Source organism: Hemiscyllium ocellatum, chromosome 5, assembly GCF_020745735.1.
Source record: "Hemiscyllium ocellatum isolate sHemOce1 chromosome 5, sHemOce1.pat.X.cur, whole genome shotgun sequence".
Lineage (NCBI taxonomy): Eukaryota > Metazoa > Chordata > Chondrichthyes > Orectolobiformes > Hemiscylliidae > Hemiscyllium > Hemiscyllium ocellatum.
In genome coordinates this window covers 117,400,696-117,416,481 of record NC_083405.1, presented here as the reverse complement: position 1 = coordinate 117,416,481, position 15,786 = coordinate 117,400,696, and positions in this window count along the sequence as shown.

Sequence of the window (15,786 nt, the reverse complement as noted above, 5' to 3'; positions counted from 1 at the left end):
GTAACTGAGATGAAAACTGATCCCAGAACTTTTCACCCTTTTGCATTTCAGCAAATTGCTTTCTTCTAGGTTTTTGAACTTGTGTGAAAACTAGATAACTTGATGATACATGGATGATACTGTGGTAAACAATTTAAGTATTTCTTGGCTACCTGTTAAGTCAACCTTAAAAGGATGAGGAAAACATATAACATATCAACAGTATCAATGGTTCAAGCAAATACCAAAGCCCATGTGACTTCAAACCCGATGTATGTACTTGTGTAGATCTGATGTATTGCAGAAATCAGTCTTTCATTTGCTGTTATATTTTACAAGTATTACAGTTTCCTATTAATGTGAAGTGAACTCAGTATCAAATCAGACAGGAAGTACAATCATGTTTAATCATTGATTGCAACAATTCCTTTTTGAAAGCAACAATGTTTTTTCTTTATTCTTTCATGGGCATGCCATATTGCCTACCCTTAATTGCCTTGAACTGAGCGGTTTGAGTAGGCTATTTCAGAGTTTGGTTAGGAGTCAATGATATAATTGTGGCTCTGGGGTTACATGTAGATCAGACTGGGTAGAGATGACAAGATTGTCTTCCCTAAAGGATATTAGTGAACCAGTTGGGTTGCTATGACAATTGATGATAGTTTTGTGGTTACCATTACCAATGCTAGCTTTTATGTCCAAATCTTCATTTGATTAATTAAATTTAAATTCAACACATCTTGATGGGATTTGAACTATGTTCCCTGAATATTAACTGGCATCTCTGGGTTGGCAATTCCAGAGATGCCTCTGCAACAGCACCATCTTTCCATCTCTTCTCCCATTGACATTAGTCCCATTTGGTAAAAACAAAGACTGCAGATGCTGGAAACCAGAGTCTAGATTAAAGTGGTGCTGGAAAAGCCCAGCAGGTCAGGCAGCATCCAAGGAGCAAGAAAATTGATGTTTCGGGCAAAAGCCCTTCATCAGAAATAGATTATTCCTGATGAAGGGCTTTTGCCCGAAACATCGATTTTCCTGCTCCATTAGTCCCATTTGACCTGGGGTTCTACTGGTATCAACAAATATCAGTTACACATGGGTAGACTATTCAAGCACATCTGGCATCACAGCTGAACCAGATCTTGACTTCACTTGCTATTTAAATGCAGATGTCATGGGATTTTAAATATGCCGTGATTTCCCATTCTGTAGAAAAGGCTCAGAGTACAGTTGCAACCATCCTTCCTATCAACATGACTGAATTCAGCTAAGTCAACAAGGGAGGAACTTTCTTCTTTGATGGGATGTAAAATTGTTGTTATCAACCTCACACCTCCATGTGGTTTTCCTTTGCAATGAGCATTTGTTCCTAATTTATTAATATAAAATAACGGTTGGACAATTTATTCCTTTACTTCTTTCATTTATTTTTGTTCCTAAGAATTTGATCTTAAATATCTGGTACCTAGGTATCTTTGTACCTAAGATGGTGCTGTAATGTGGTGACTTTTTGTAATCTTTTTGTACTCATTTGAGTATACGTGATAACAAAGCTATTTCAATTCAATTCATGCAGACTCATCTGATACCATCAATTTCCTGCCTCCGTCAAACTTGCAGGTTTAGCCTCTGAGCTGCTTATACCAAAAAAATCTCAGGTCCAGTTCATTTCTTTTTTAGTCTAACTTTGATGAAGAATCCGCTTAGTCACTGTCAATCGGTCAATCAGTCACGGCTCAGCTGGCAAACCTCCCACCTCAGGGCATGAGCTTGTTGGTTAAAATGCCACCACCCCAGGGACGTATAGGCTGACACCCCAGTGCATTACTGAGGGACTGCTGCACTGCCAGTGGTACCGTCTTTCATTCGAGACCTTAAACCGAAGCTTGTTAAATCATAGCACGAAAACAAATGAACCAGTCACCGTCAAATTATATTTGTCACAGCTTCCTGTGCAAGAATTGATCATTACATTTCCTACATCACAACAGCGACGTGACTTCAAAAATACTTTATTGACTCCAAAGCACTTTAGTGAAAAATAAATGCAAATCTTTCTTGAGATGATTTCTTGAGGTGTGTGGGATCATGAAGTCTTCTTTTGTTTGCCATTTGTTTGCAAAATGTCAAAAGCATATTCTAAAATATGACTTTAATCATTTTACTGAAAGTCTTCAGTATCAGTTCTGCAATGATATTACACAGAGCAGTAATGAAATCCTTACGCCATTACAAATTGACCTGGATCAAATTTATCAAACTCTTTAGATACAGTTTAAGCCACAGAGTTAAATCTTATCCAAGCACCAAGGAAGAATGTTCTATTCTAACCTAATACAGCTCAATGATTTAATTCTATGGCCCTGCTAAGTCTATTTTATAGATGTGGCTAAAGAGCCGTTTTAGTGAAACAAGGGTGAAGGAATGTCATCCCAATCATAATTAACAAACCCTGTAACCAACTGTAAACCATTCCTCAATATACCTGCAGTAATATGTTAAGATAATAATCCCATCCTTCAGTGGGAAATTCATTTTGGATAATGTTCAAGGAGAAAATATCAGCAGTCTCTGTCCATAATGACAGCTACTGTCAATATAAGAAATAAAGGCCAAAAGGAAGCAAAACTCCAGGTTGAGAGGGGAAAGATTTAAAAGGGGCAACTTTTTCACGCAGAGGGCAGTGCGTGTATGGAATGAGCTGTCAGAGGAAGTGGTGGAGGCTGGTACAATTACAACATTTAAAACGCATCTGGATGGGTATATGAATAGGAAGGGTTTGGAGAATACGGGCTAAGTGCTGGCAGGTGGGACTAGATTAATTTAGGATATCTGGTCAGCACGGATGATTTGGACCGAAGAGTCTGTTTTCATGCTGTACATCTCTATGACTGTATGACTCTATGATATATTCTATTTAAGAGGAAATTAGGAAAGTACATTAGGGAAAAGCAATAGAAATTTATACTGATGGGGTTCGATAAAAAATTGCAGGAGGAGAAATCTGGGAAGCAGAAATGGATCAGTAAAGGTGAATGACCTGTTTGTATGCTGTAAATTCTGTGATACCAAGTAAAAGCATATCTATTAGTGAGTATCGCAGTATGCTACAAAAAGGAGATCACAACTTGTGGCGTGACAAGTGCTTTGGAATGTTTTACAATGCTGAAGGTGCTTTATAAATGTAAGTTGTTGTTGATATTGATGGTAGTAAATTGGCAGGCTGACAAACTGTAAGGAAAGAATTAGAAGGATGTAGATTATTGGCCGTAAGTGGGCTTAAGTGTTGGTGTAACTTCAAGGGGATGATACAACCAAAAAAGCATTACCCTAAAGGCGATTAAAGTGGTCATTTACAATACTACCCCTAATTTTATTTTGGTCATGCACGCTTCTGAGATCAATGCACAGCTCTGAGTTCCAAAACTCATCAAAGCACTGGCACACCGATTGCGTCAATTGCATGCGCCGAAAGTGGGAGAAAATCAGAGCTGAGCAGCTTAGAGAAAACATTGATCATTTATGAGCACCTTGCTTGTGAGCCACTATGCTCCACAATAGTTCTTACTCCCAAAGTGATTCACTGAAAGTGCTGGCTTTCCTGTGCATGGTGAGAACATAGTCTCAGAGTCATTGAACTTTAAAGATAAAATCAAATATATAAAATCCTACATTAATTACTGAAAAGATAGTATGTATTGCAATTGTTTCTCAAAATATAAGATTCCACATTGCAATATAAACTTAGTCAATTTCTTTAGCAATTCACAGCATGTTCTGTTGTTCTCACAGAAATAAACCTGCTGTCATCATTGTGATCTAAAAGCACAAGATCTGTCACTTTTAGGGTTTTCTTGACTAGTTCTTCAAAAAAAAGCTAATGGAAAATTAGGCATTTTAAAATGTTAGGGTCTAAAACAATGAGCATTCACATAAATACAGAGAGAATATGGTGGAAAAGCTCAGCAGGTCTGGCAGCATCTATGTGAGAGAAACAGGGGTTACTGTTTTGAGTAGTCACGCAAGTTTATTTTTAAAAATAGCACACAGATTAAAGGTGCTTAATGCATGAATGAAATGTGCATGCATGAAACATAGAATGATAGAATATAGGAGCAGGAGTAAGCCATTCGGCCCTTCAAGCCTGCTCCACCATTCAATATGATCAAGGTTGTTCATCCTTGTTCCCACTTTCTCCCCATACCACTTTAGCCCAAAGAACTATATCTAACTCCCTCTTAAAAACATTTTGGCTTCAACTGCACTTTGTTGCAGAGAGTTCTACAGGGTTAGTGAGTTTTGAGAAGATTTGTAGCTCTACAGGGTCATTGAGTGATAAAATATCCCCTCACCTTTGTCTGAAATGGCCGATCCATATCCTTAAAAAGTGACCCCCTGTTTTTGGACTCCCCATTCACTGGGACTATCCTTCCTGCATTTAGAGGTTTCTATGAGGTCTCCTCTCATTCTTCTAAACTACAGTGTTCATAGATGTAACCAATCCAGTATTTCTTCATAATCAGTTTTGCCATCCAGGAATTGGTTTGGTAAACTTTTGTTACTTTCCCATAGCCAGTACATTCTTCATCAGTTAAGACTGCCAAACCTCCACACAATAGTCCAGGTGTGATCTCACCAAAGTCCAATAAAGTTGGAACAAGACATCACTGCTCTTTGACAGAAATTCTTTTGCTATGGATACAATAAAGCATTTGCTTATCGCAGCCTGCTGCTTCTACTTTCAAGGACTGGTGTACAAGGACACCCAGGTCTCATTGCACTTCCTCTTTCCCAATCTATCATCTATCACATAATAATCTTCCTCCTGTCTTTGGTACTAAAGTGGATAATGTCATACTTATCCACACTGCACACTATCTGCCATGTATTTACCTAATCAACTTGCCCAAGTCACACTGCATGCAGAGGACCGTTGAGTATGGGTTAGGCCACACCTGGAATACTGACTGCAATTTTTGTTGGCCCATTGCAGAAATGCCATTATAACCACGGAAAGGATGACACACAAGGATAATGTCAAGAACAACTCACTGGAACTGAAATTAAAGAGAAAACAAAATCATTAACAATCCCAGAAGAATGAAGATATAAATTAAAATATTTTTTCTCCCCATTAAATATTAATAGAATGTGGGGTATGATGTAGAGAAATGTAAAAAATTCACAAGATCAGAAAGGACCTTTGGATTCTATCTGGATTCTATGCTATACTACAAGGATTGTGACACAAATAGTGTAATGCAGTTGTCCCAAAATTGCAAACATGGATGGAAATCGTTTATTTTATTAATTAATTTAATAACTAGAACTCTCTTTTGAAAGAAAACAACTTCAAATGAGCCATGAAACTGGTTTAAAATGGCTGTACAAATTACATATCTATAAAAGTGACCAAGCCTTTAGGAAACTCTAAATTTGAAGCAATTCCCCTGAACATCACGCCTCTTATAATTTGAACTTTCTAATAAAACCAAAACTTAATAAGCAACAAACTTGAATGCAGAAATTATCGAAGGCAAAGTAGATCTACCAACATTTATCATCCAAAAGAGGTCCCATTCCAATCTCATCAATTTTGCCAATGAGAAATTGAAACCTTTTCACTCATATGGATTGTCCCCAGTGTCCCCAGCAGTCAACTACCACATGATCAAAGCATAACTGAATACCTAACATTATCTGTTTGATATAGCAGGCTGTTAGATCATGCAAAAGCCTGAATACAGAATAGTAACATTAGTTTTCTCTCCCAAACAGTTATTTTTTGTCTTCAAACTGGATCCTATCTCTGTTCCATTTTGGAATCAATTGAAAATTTTAAAATGAAAAGATCTTTGAGAGCTATATCAATCACTCTGGGAAAGAGAGGACCTGTAGTTTCAAAGAGGTTGTTTTTCGGGAGACAATCAGTTTGCACTGGCCCTAATACCATTAGGATTTCAAGATACTAATGTAGCATTTTCTTTCCAGTTATGGACCTTAACCTAATTTTGACCCTATCTTTCCACCCTTTAATTTGCTGTTTTATTACATGTTATTATGTGTAAATATCATAGGATTTAGGATGGGTTTTACCTTGTTCATATATTTTATATTTTACTTGAATAAGTTTTACAATGAAACAAGTTACTTTTCAGCTCACTCCAGTGGTCAAGCTAGCTTCGTATAGTGTTCTATTGTCAAGTGCATACTGCATCGAGAAATCACATTTTCTTTTGAAAAGAAATCAAACTCTGGTATAAACAACTCAGAAGTGAAAAAAGAGGAATTTATTCACCACTGTGAACTTGGCCATAACACCATCAAAAGGGAATTTGGATAAATATTTGACAAGGCGGAAGATATAAAAGGCATAGAGAAAGGGCAGGGAAAGTAGTTAGGGTTGACAGATCATTGAAGAAATAAAACCAGTACAGGCCCAATGAGTCAAATGGTCTTCAATTGTACTACAAGTTCTGTATCTCTGTGTTTCTCAAAATCCATTCAGATGGGGCATCAAAATATTGTTCTAGCAGTCAGCATCCACTTTCATCAATTTCGTTGATGTCAACAAATGAAATTGGGCAAAGGCAGTAAATCAAATTGGCTGAGTGTTAGCAAGAGCCTATCAGAAGAGTTATGCTGAGACCTTGGGCCATTTCTAGGCTTTTGGAATCGAGCCAGTACAAACAATCCTGCAAGCAAATGTGCAGGCAACAAGTTTGCCCATGTCTTCCTGTGACTCTTCCCCCAATTCACTTTACTAGCTGCTTCTGTTCCTCAGGCTGCGAATGTAAGAGAAAAAAAATTGAATAAAAAGGCTCAAAAACACCTGCATGCCATGCAGAGCCAATGTTTTTCACCTTTCTACTTTCTTTCAGTTTAAATTTAGCATGCCAGCTGCAGAAGCGAGACTCAAAGTAAATAGCAGATTAAAAAACAAGTACCGAGAGAAAGAACAAACTTGCATCTTTCATGACCTCAGGATGCCCCAATGCACTTTATAGCCAATGAAGTACTTTTAAGGAGCTGTCACTGCTGTAATAAAGATAGCACAATGCACAGCATGTTCTCGCAAACAGCAATGGGAAGCATAATCAGATAATCTGCTCTGGGCCTGCGTTTTAAGGGATTAATGCTGCTCGAAGGTTCCAGGAAAGCTTGCCTGCTCCTCGACATAGAAACATGGGAAATTTTCCATTCACCTGAGAGGGAAACCAAGGATTCTCATCCAAAAGAGCACACCTTAGAAAATGTTGCACTTTCTGAATCGTGTCAGCCTGAATTTCATGGTCAAGCTTCAGGAACTGGTCTTGAACACACAACTAAGCAATTTAAGCCAGGATGTGGAAGCAGCAGTACCTCTCTCCCTGCTACTCTCTCTCAGAGTTTTCTCTTGATTTTTTTTCCTCCTGGACTGGAGAATCACATGTGAGACAATCTATTTTACTGAATTTGCCTTTGCCAAGGGTGTGTTTATGAGATATTACTATATTAGAAAAATTACTGTTGAGTATTTTATTTTGTTAAGGATTTTGAAAGAGTTACAATTAACCCAATTCCTCTTTTTTAAAAATTTGTCTGTATTTTAAGTATAATGTAAAAATATATTTTGCATAATGTCAACTAATTTGACCAATCAAATTGGATGTGGAATGCAATGCCTTACACTTACCTTTAAAATAAGAAAAAGTTCAGGTCCAGGCTATCTTCTTAATATATTTTGAGGAGTGTTGGTCTGGTCCATAACAAAGACCAGGGATGTTCATTTTTCTCCCCAAGTTCAAACAACCATCCAACAGTACAAAACCTGAAGGTTCCTTCGAACTTGAGTCCTGACCTAGTTGGGAGTTCAACAGTGAGCTATGTATGGAGGATGGGAAAAATTTCTGGCTATAAGAACTGCTCCTTGTTTTGAGGTATTTTAGGTGTTGGAGGTGATTTCCCGGAATTCCAGGAGCAGCAATTACTGTTTTATATGCTGTTGCATTGTTTTGGAACTTTGGAAAAGAAAAGTCAAAACAACAGCAGTTTAAAAAGGAGGAGAGCAGACAAAGGAAGCACATAGTGAGGACAGTGCAGGGGAGAGAGAGAGAGAGAGAGAGAGAGAATTTGCACAGTTACTGCCTTTGCTGTTTGAATTCATGTATCGCTGGACATCGGAGTGCATCTGGGAAAATGAACAAACAGTGAAATTCACAACTAATCTTGGAGGAACTGTTGGGCAAAGTTCACAGCACAGGATCAGATAAGTTAATTGTTGTTTTAAGTCTGTCCAAGAGAAAGACTGCAGTAGTGAGTATAGTGGATTCTTTCTTGATTATATGTTTTTGGAGATAATTCTCTTGATTAAACTTAAAATATAAGCCATAGCTATTAATTTAACCTGGGGCAGTATTTGTAGAGGAGTAAGACGGTGTTATTTTCTGGGTCTGTACATTGTGAAGGAGCAAAAATGGCCTTTGCAGTGAGATGTACTTCTTGTCAGATGTGGATGTTTAAAGAGAGTTTAAGGGTTACTGCGGATTATATCTGCCATAAATGATGTTGGCTGCGAATCTTATCATTTCGAGTGGTTCAGTTGGAGAGACAGATAGAAGCGATCAGGAATTTGCAACAGCAACAGCATGTGATGGATGACAGATGTAGGAAAGGGGGAAAGTCTCAGATACAGTCACATAGACGGGTTAACTCCAGGAAAGGTAAGAGAGGTGGGCAGCTAGTGCAGGAGTATTTTGTGGATATACCCATTTCAAACAGGTATGCTGTTTTGGAAAATATAGGGGGTGATGGATTCTCAGGGGAACGGAGCACGAACAGCCAAGTTTCTGATATTGAGACTGGCTCTAATGCAACGAGGGCTTCTAAGAGATCAATTGTGTTAGGGGATTCTGTGGTCAGAGGTACAGACAGACGTTTCTGTGGCCAGCAGAAAAAAACAGAATGATGTATTGTTTCCCTGGTGCCGGGATCAAAGATGTCTTAGAGAGGGTGCAGAATGTTCTCATGAGGGAGATGGGCCAGCAGGAGATCATTGTCCACATTGGAACCAACGATATAGGAAGGGAAAAGGTTGAGATTCTGAAGGGAGATTACAGAGAGTTAGGCAGAAATTTAAAAAGGAGGTCCTCAAGGGTAGTAATATCTGGATTACTCCCAGTGCTACGAGCTAGTGAGGTCAGGAATAGGAGGATAGAGCAGATGAATGCATGGCTGAGGAGCTGGTGTATGGGAGAAGGATTCACATGTTTGGATCATTGGAATCTCTTTTGAGGTAGAAGTGACCTGTACAAGAAGGACAGATTGCACCTAAATTGGAAGGGGACTAATATACTGGCAGGGAAATTTGCTAGAATTGCTTGAGAGAATTTAAACTAGTAAGCTGGGGGGTGGGATCCAGGGAGATCGTGAGGAAAGAGATCAATCTGAGACTGGTACAGTTGAGAACAGAAGTGAGTCAAACAGTCAGGGCAGGCAGGGACAAGGTAGGACTAATAAATTAAACTGCATCTATTTCAATGCAGAGGGCCTAACAGGGAAGGCAGATGAACTCATGGCATGATTAGGGACATAGGACTGGGATATCATAGCAATTATAGAAACATGGTTCAGGGATGGGCAGGACCGGCAGCTTAATGTTCCCGGATACAAATGCTTCAGGAAGAATAGAAAGGGAGGCAAGAGAGCAGGGGGAGTGGCATTTTTGATAAAGGATAGCATTACAGCTGTGCTGAGGGAGGATATTCCCGGAAATACATCCAGGGAAGTTATTTGGGTGGAACTGAGAAATAAGAAAGGGATGATCACCATATTGGGATTGTATTATAGACCCCCCAATAGTCAGAGGGAAATTGAGAAACAAATTTGTAAGGAGATCTCAGCTATCTGTAAGAATAATAGGGTAGTTATGGTAGGGGATTTTAACTTTCCAAGCATCGATTGGGACTGCCATAGTGTTAAAGGTTTAGCTGGAGAGGAATTTTCTTAAGTGTGTACAAGACAATTTTCTGATTCAGTATGTGGATGTACCTACTAGAGAAGGTGCAAAACTTGACCTACTCTTGGGAAATAAGGCAGGACAGGTGACTGAGGTGTCAGTGGGGGAGCACTTTGGGGCCAGCGACCAGAATTCTATTTGTTTTAAAATAGTGATGGAAAAGGATAGACCAGATCTAAAAGTTGAAGTTCTAAATTGGAGAAAGGAGAACTTTCGAAAGCTGATTGGAGGCAGATGTTCGCAGGTAAAGGGACGGCTGGAAAATGGGAAGCCTTCAGAAATGAGATAACAAGAATCCAGAGAAAGCATATTCCTGTCAGGGTGAAAGGGAAGGCTGGTAGGTATAGGGAATGCTGGATGACTGAAGAAATTGAGGGTTTGGTTAAGAAAAAGAAGGAAGCATATGTCAGGTATAGACAGGATAGATCGAGTGAATCCTTAGAAGAGTATAAAGAAAGTAGGAGTATACTTAAGAGGGAAATCAGGAGGGCAAAACGGGGACATCAGATAGCTTTGGCAAATAGAATTAAGGAGAATCCAAAGGGTTTTTACAAATATATTAAGGACAAAAGGGTAACTAGGGAGAGAATAGGGTCCCTTAAAGATCAGCAAGGCGGCCTTTGTGTGGAGCCACAGAAAATGGGGGAGATATTAAATGAATATTTTGCATCAGTATTTACCGTGGAAAAGAATATGGAAGATATAGACTGGAGGGAAATAGATGGTGACATCTTGCAAAATATCCAGATTACAGAGGAGGAAGTGCTGGATGTCTTGAAACAGGTAAAGGTGGATAAATCCCCAGGACCTGATAGGTGTACCCTTGAATTCTGTGGGAAGCTAGAGAAGTGATTGTTGGGCCTCTTGCTGAGATATTTGTATCATAGATAGTCACAGGTGAGGTGCCGGAAAACTGGAGGTTGGCTAATGTGGTGCCACTGTTTAAGAAGGACAGTAAAGACAAGCCAAGGAACTACAGACCAGTGAGCCTGACCTCAGTGGTGGGCAAGTTGTTGGAGGGAATCCTGAGGGACTTTGGAAAGGTAAGGACTGATTCGGGATAGTCAACATGGCTTTGTGCATGGGAAATCATGTCTCACAAACTTGACTGACTTTTTTTGAAGAAGTAACAAAGAAGATTGATGAGGGCAGAGCAGTAGATGTGATCTATATGGACTTCAGTAAGGTGTTCAACAAGGTTCCCCATGGGAGACTGAATAACAAGGTTAGTTCTCATGGAATATAGGGAGAACTAGCCATTTGGATACAGAACTGACTCAAAGAAAGAAGACAGAGGGTGGTGGTGGAGGGTTGTTTTTCAGACTGGAGGCCTGTGACCAGTGGAGTGCCACAAGGATAGGTGCTGGGTCCTCTACATTTTGTCATTTATATAAATGACTTGGATGCGAGCATCAGAGGTACAGTTAGTAAGTTTGCAGATGAAACCAAAATTGGAGGTGTAGTGGACAGCAAAGAGGGTTACCTCAGATTAGAACAGGTTCTGGACCAAATGGGGCAATGGGCTGAGAAATGGCAGATGGAGTTTAATTCAGATACTGTTACAATGCAGGAAAAGCCTCTGTTATAATGCAGGAAAGGCCTCTTTACAATGTGGGAAAAGTCACTATTACAATGCAGGAAAGGCCGCTGTTACAATGCAGGAAACGTCACTGTTACAATGCAGGAAAAGCCTCTGTTACAATGGAGGAAAGGCCTCTTTACAATGTGGGAAAAGTCACTGTTACACTGCAGGAAAAGCGTCTGTTACAGTGCAGTAAAAGTCATTGTTACAATGCAGGAAAAGCCTCCGTTACAATGCGGGAAATGCCCCTGTTAAAATGCAGGAAAAGTCACTGCTACAATGCAGGAAAAGCATCTGTTACAATGCAGGAAAGGCCTCTATTACAATGCAGGAAAAACCACTGTTACAATGCAGGAAAAGCCTCTGTTACAATGCAGGAAACGTCACTGTTACAATGCAGGAAATGTCACTGTTACAATACGGAAAGCCTCTGTTACAATGCAGGAAAAGTCATTGTTACAATGCAGGAAAAGTCTCTGTTACAATCTGGGAAAAGTCACTGTTACAATGCAGGAGAAGCCTCTGTTACAATACAGGAAAGGCCTCTGTTACAATGCAGGACAATGCTTTGTTACAATGCAGGAAAAGTCACTGTTACAATGAGGAAAAGTCACTGTTACAATGCAAGGCCTCTGTTACAATGCAGGAAATTCACCTGTTACAATGCAGGAAAGGTTATTGTTACATTGCAGGAAATGCCTCTATTACAATGCAGGAAATGTCACTGTTACAATGCAGGAAAGGCCTCTGTTACAATGCAGGAAAAATCACTGTTAGAATGCAATGAAAACCTCTGTTACAATGCAGGAAAAGCCACTGTTACAATGAGGAAAAGTCACTGTTACAATGCAGGAAATGCCCCTGTTACAATGCAGGAAAAGTCACTGTTACAATGCAGGAAAGGCCTCTGTTCCAATGCAGGGAAAAAAAAAATCACTGTTAGAATCCAATGAAAGCCTCTGTTACAATGCATGAAAAGTCACTGTTACCATGCAGGAAAGGCCTCTATACAATGTGCAAAAAGTCACTGTTACAATGCAGGTAAAGCCTCTGTTGCAATACAGGAAGAGCTCTGTTACAATGCAGAAAATGCCTCTGTTACAATGCAGGAAAAGTCACTGTTACAATGAGGAAAAGTCACTTACAATGCAGGAAAGGCCTCTGTTACAATGGAGGAAAAGTCACTGTTACAATGCAGAAAAAGTCAGTGTTACAATGCAGGAAAGGCCTCTGTTACAATGCGGAAATAGTCAGTGTTACAATGAGGGAAGTGCCCCTGTTACAATGCAGGAAAGGCGTCTGTTACAGTGCAGGAAAAGTCACTGTTACAGTGCAGGCGTAGGCTCTGTTACAATGCAGAAAAGGCCTTTGTTACAATAAGGAAAAGCCTCTATTACAATGCAGGAAAAGTCTCTTTACAATTGGGAAAAATTACTGTTACAATGCAGGAAAAACCCCAGTTACGTGCAGGAAAAGCCACTGTTACAATGCAGGAAAGGCCTCTGTTACAATGCAGGAAAAGTCACTGTTACAATGCAGGAAAGGCCTCTTTACAATATGCAAAAAGTCACTTTTACAATGCAGGTAAAGCCTCTGTTGCAATGTGGGAAAAGCCACAGTTACAATGCAAGAAAAGTCACTGATACAATGCAGGAAAAGCCTCTGTTACAATACAGGAAAAGTCAATGTTACAATGCAGGAAAAGCCACTGTTACAATGCAGGAGAAGCCTCTGTTGCAATATAGGAAAAGCCTCTGTTACAATGTAGGAGAATGCTCTGTTACAATGTAGGAAAAGTCACTATTACAATGAAGAAAAGTCACTGTTACAATAAGGAAAAGCCTCTGTTACAATGCAGGAAAAGTCACTGTTACAATGCAGAAGAAGCCTCTGTTACAATGCAGGAAAAGTCACTGTTACTATGCAGGAAAAGCCACTGGTACAATGCAGGAGAAGCCTCTGTTGCAATGCAGGAAAAGTCACTGTTACAATACAGGAAAAGTCACTGTTACAATTCAGGAAAAGTCACTGTTATAATGCAGGAAGAGTCACTGTTACAATGCAGGAAAAGTCACTGTTACAATACGGAAAAGCCTCTGTTACAATGCAGGAAAGGTAACTGTTACAATGCAGGAAAAGTCACTATTACAATGCAGTGAAAGCCTCTGTTACAATGCAGGAAAAACCACTGTTAGAATGCAATGAAAGCCTCTGTTACAATGCAGGATAAGTCACTGTTACAATGAGGAAAAGTCACTGTTACAATACGGAAAAGCCTCTGTTACAATGCAGGAAAAGTCAATGTTACAATGCAGGAAAAGCCGCTGTTACAATGCAGGAGAAGCCTCTGTTGCAATGCAGGAAAAGTCACTATTACAATGCAGTGAAAGCCTCTGTTACAATGCAGGAAAAACCACTGTTAGAATGCAATGAAAGCCTCTGTTACAATGCAGGAAAAATCACTGTTACAATGAGGAAAAGTCACTGTTACAATAAGGAAAAGCCTCTGTTGCAATACCGAAAAAGTCACTGTTACAATGCAGGAGAAACCTCTGTTACAATGCAGGAAAAGCCCCTGTTACAATGCAGAAGATGGCTCTGTTACAATGCAGCGAAAGTCACTGTTACAATGTAGGAAAAGTCACTATTACAATGCAGTGAAAGCCTCTGTTACAATGCAGGAAAAACCACTGTTAGAATGCAATGAAAGCCACTGTTATAATGCAGGAAAAGTGACTGTTACAATGCAGGAAAAGCCTCTGTTACAATACAGCGAAAGTCTCTTTTGCAATGCAGGAAAAGTCACTGTTACGATGCAGGAGACGACTCTGTTACAATGGTAATCAACTTGCATACAGCAAGGTCCCACAAATGGTAGTAAGAAAAATAGCCAGGCCTTCTACTTCAGTTTGAGGAGAAAATATTGGTCAGAAAATAGGAGTGAAATCCATTTCTTTTCAGTCTTTGGTATTCAGCCAGAGGGCATTGGGCGAGAAAGGATTGGGGGAGGCTCTGGGTAGGGAAGCAATGTGTGAGGAAGGGGTGTGGATATTGGGCCTTGGCTCAATTCCATAACTGAACAACAGCATTTATGAAAGTGTAGCCTTCCTCCGGCACTGCGCTGTACAACTGCTTGTGAAGTATTGATGAGTGTCTGGAGTCTCCAACTTCTGACTCACCTTTAGAGTGATAAAATATAAAGCCCATGTTTACACCTGACAAGTGAGATGGAGACCCTCTTGGCATGTTTGAACATGTATTTTTTTATTCACTGCACACCTGTTAAAGTAAGTGCAGGTGCATAATTTTGAAAATTCTTTGCACAAATTTATGAGCTATCTCTTAGTTTAATTTGAATTTTTGAAAAATAAATGGAAATGCTCATCAAGTCAGTTAGCAATTGACCAAAAAAGGTTTAACTGTGTTTTGCATGGGCACACACTCTGCAAGATCTTCAGTATTCTGCTCTGCATCTCGAGCAGCTTTATTATAAATTTATTGCTCAGTGTCAGTATTTTCATTTAATTCTGACTTAAATGCCCAGGTTGCATTATAATTCAGAATTGCAGCAACTGTATACCTGAAGGAGGTTCCAACGGACAAAAGCTTTATGGATTGGGGTCTAAGGTTATTTAAAAGTGTCATTACAGCCAATCACGACTCAAAAATACTCTTGGTGTGTTTGCTTGAATGATTGCAAAGCCCACAAATGAGAAGTATCATTTCACATATTGGAAAATATAAAAGGATATGCTGGCTGCAATGTGTCAAAGTTATCAGAGAATGCAACATACATTTGATTCAGCCTTCGAAGATAAACTACTTATATCAGGGACAAGGCTTATCAGCCGCAATTAATTTTTAAAAACTGCATTATGCTTCATGATGCTCTGTGGCAATTTTCTCCACATGTTCAAAGGCATGCTTTTTTGTCTCTTGATGAGTACTTTAGTGTCTAAAGTTGTAAAACCTTGTTGTAAAACAAACCTGAAAAGAAAGAAAGCCTGAGGCCATCACTTTATTTCATCTGCAACGATAAGGCTGATGTTATTTTGGATGGAATTTTGATATGTGCGTGAATGGCTGAGTTATTTAATAACTTGTAGATGGTATACTTTGTGCCAAATTGGCATACTTTTAGAGGAGTTTAGCCTAGTAGGGAGAATGTCTAACGCCTGCGTAAAATGCGTTAAAGCATACTTTTTGGCTTGACATTGTTATGCAC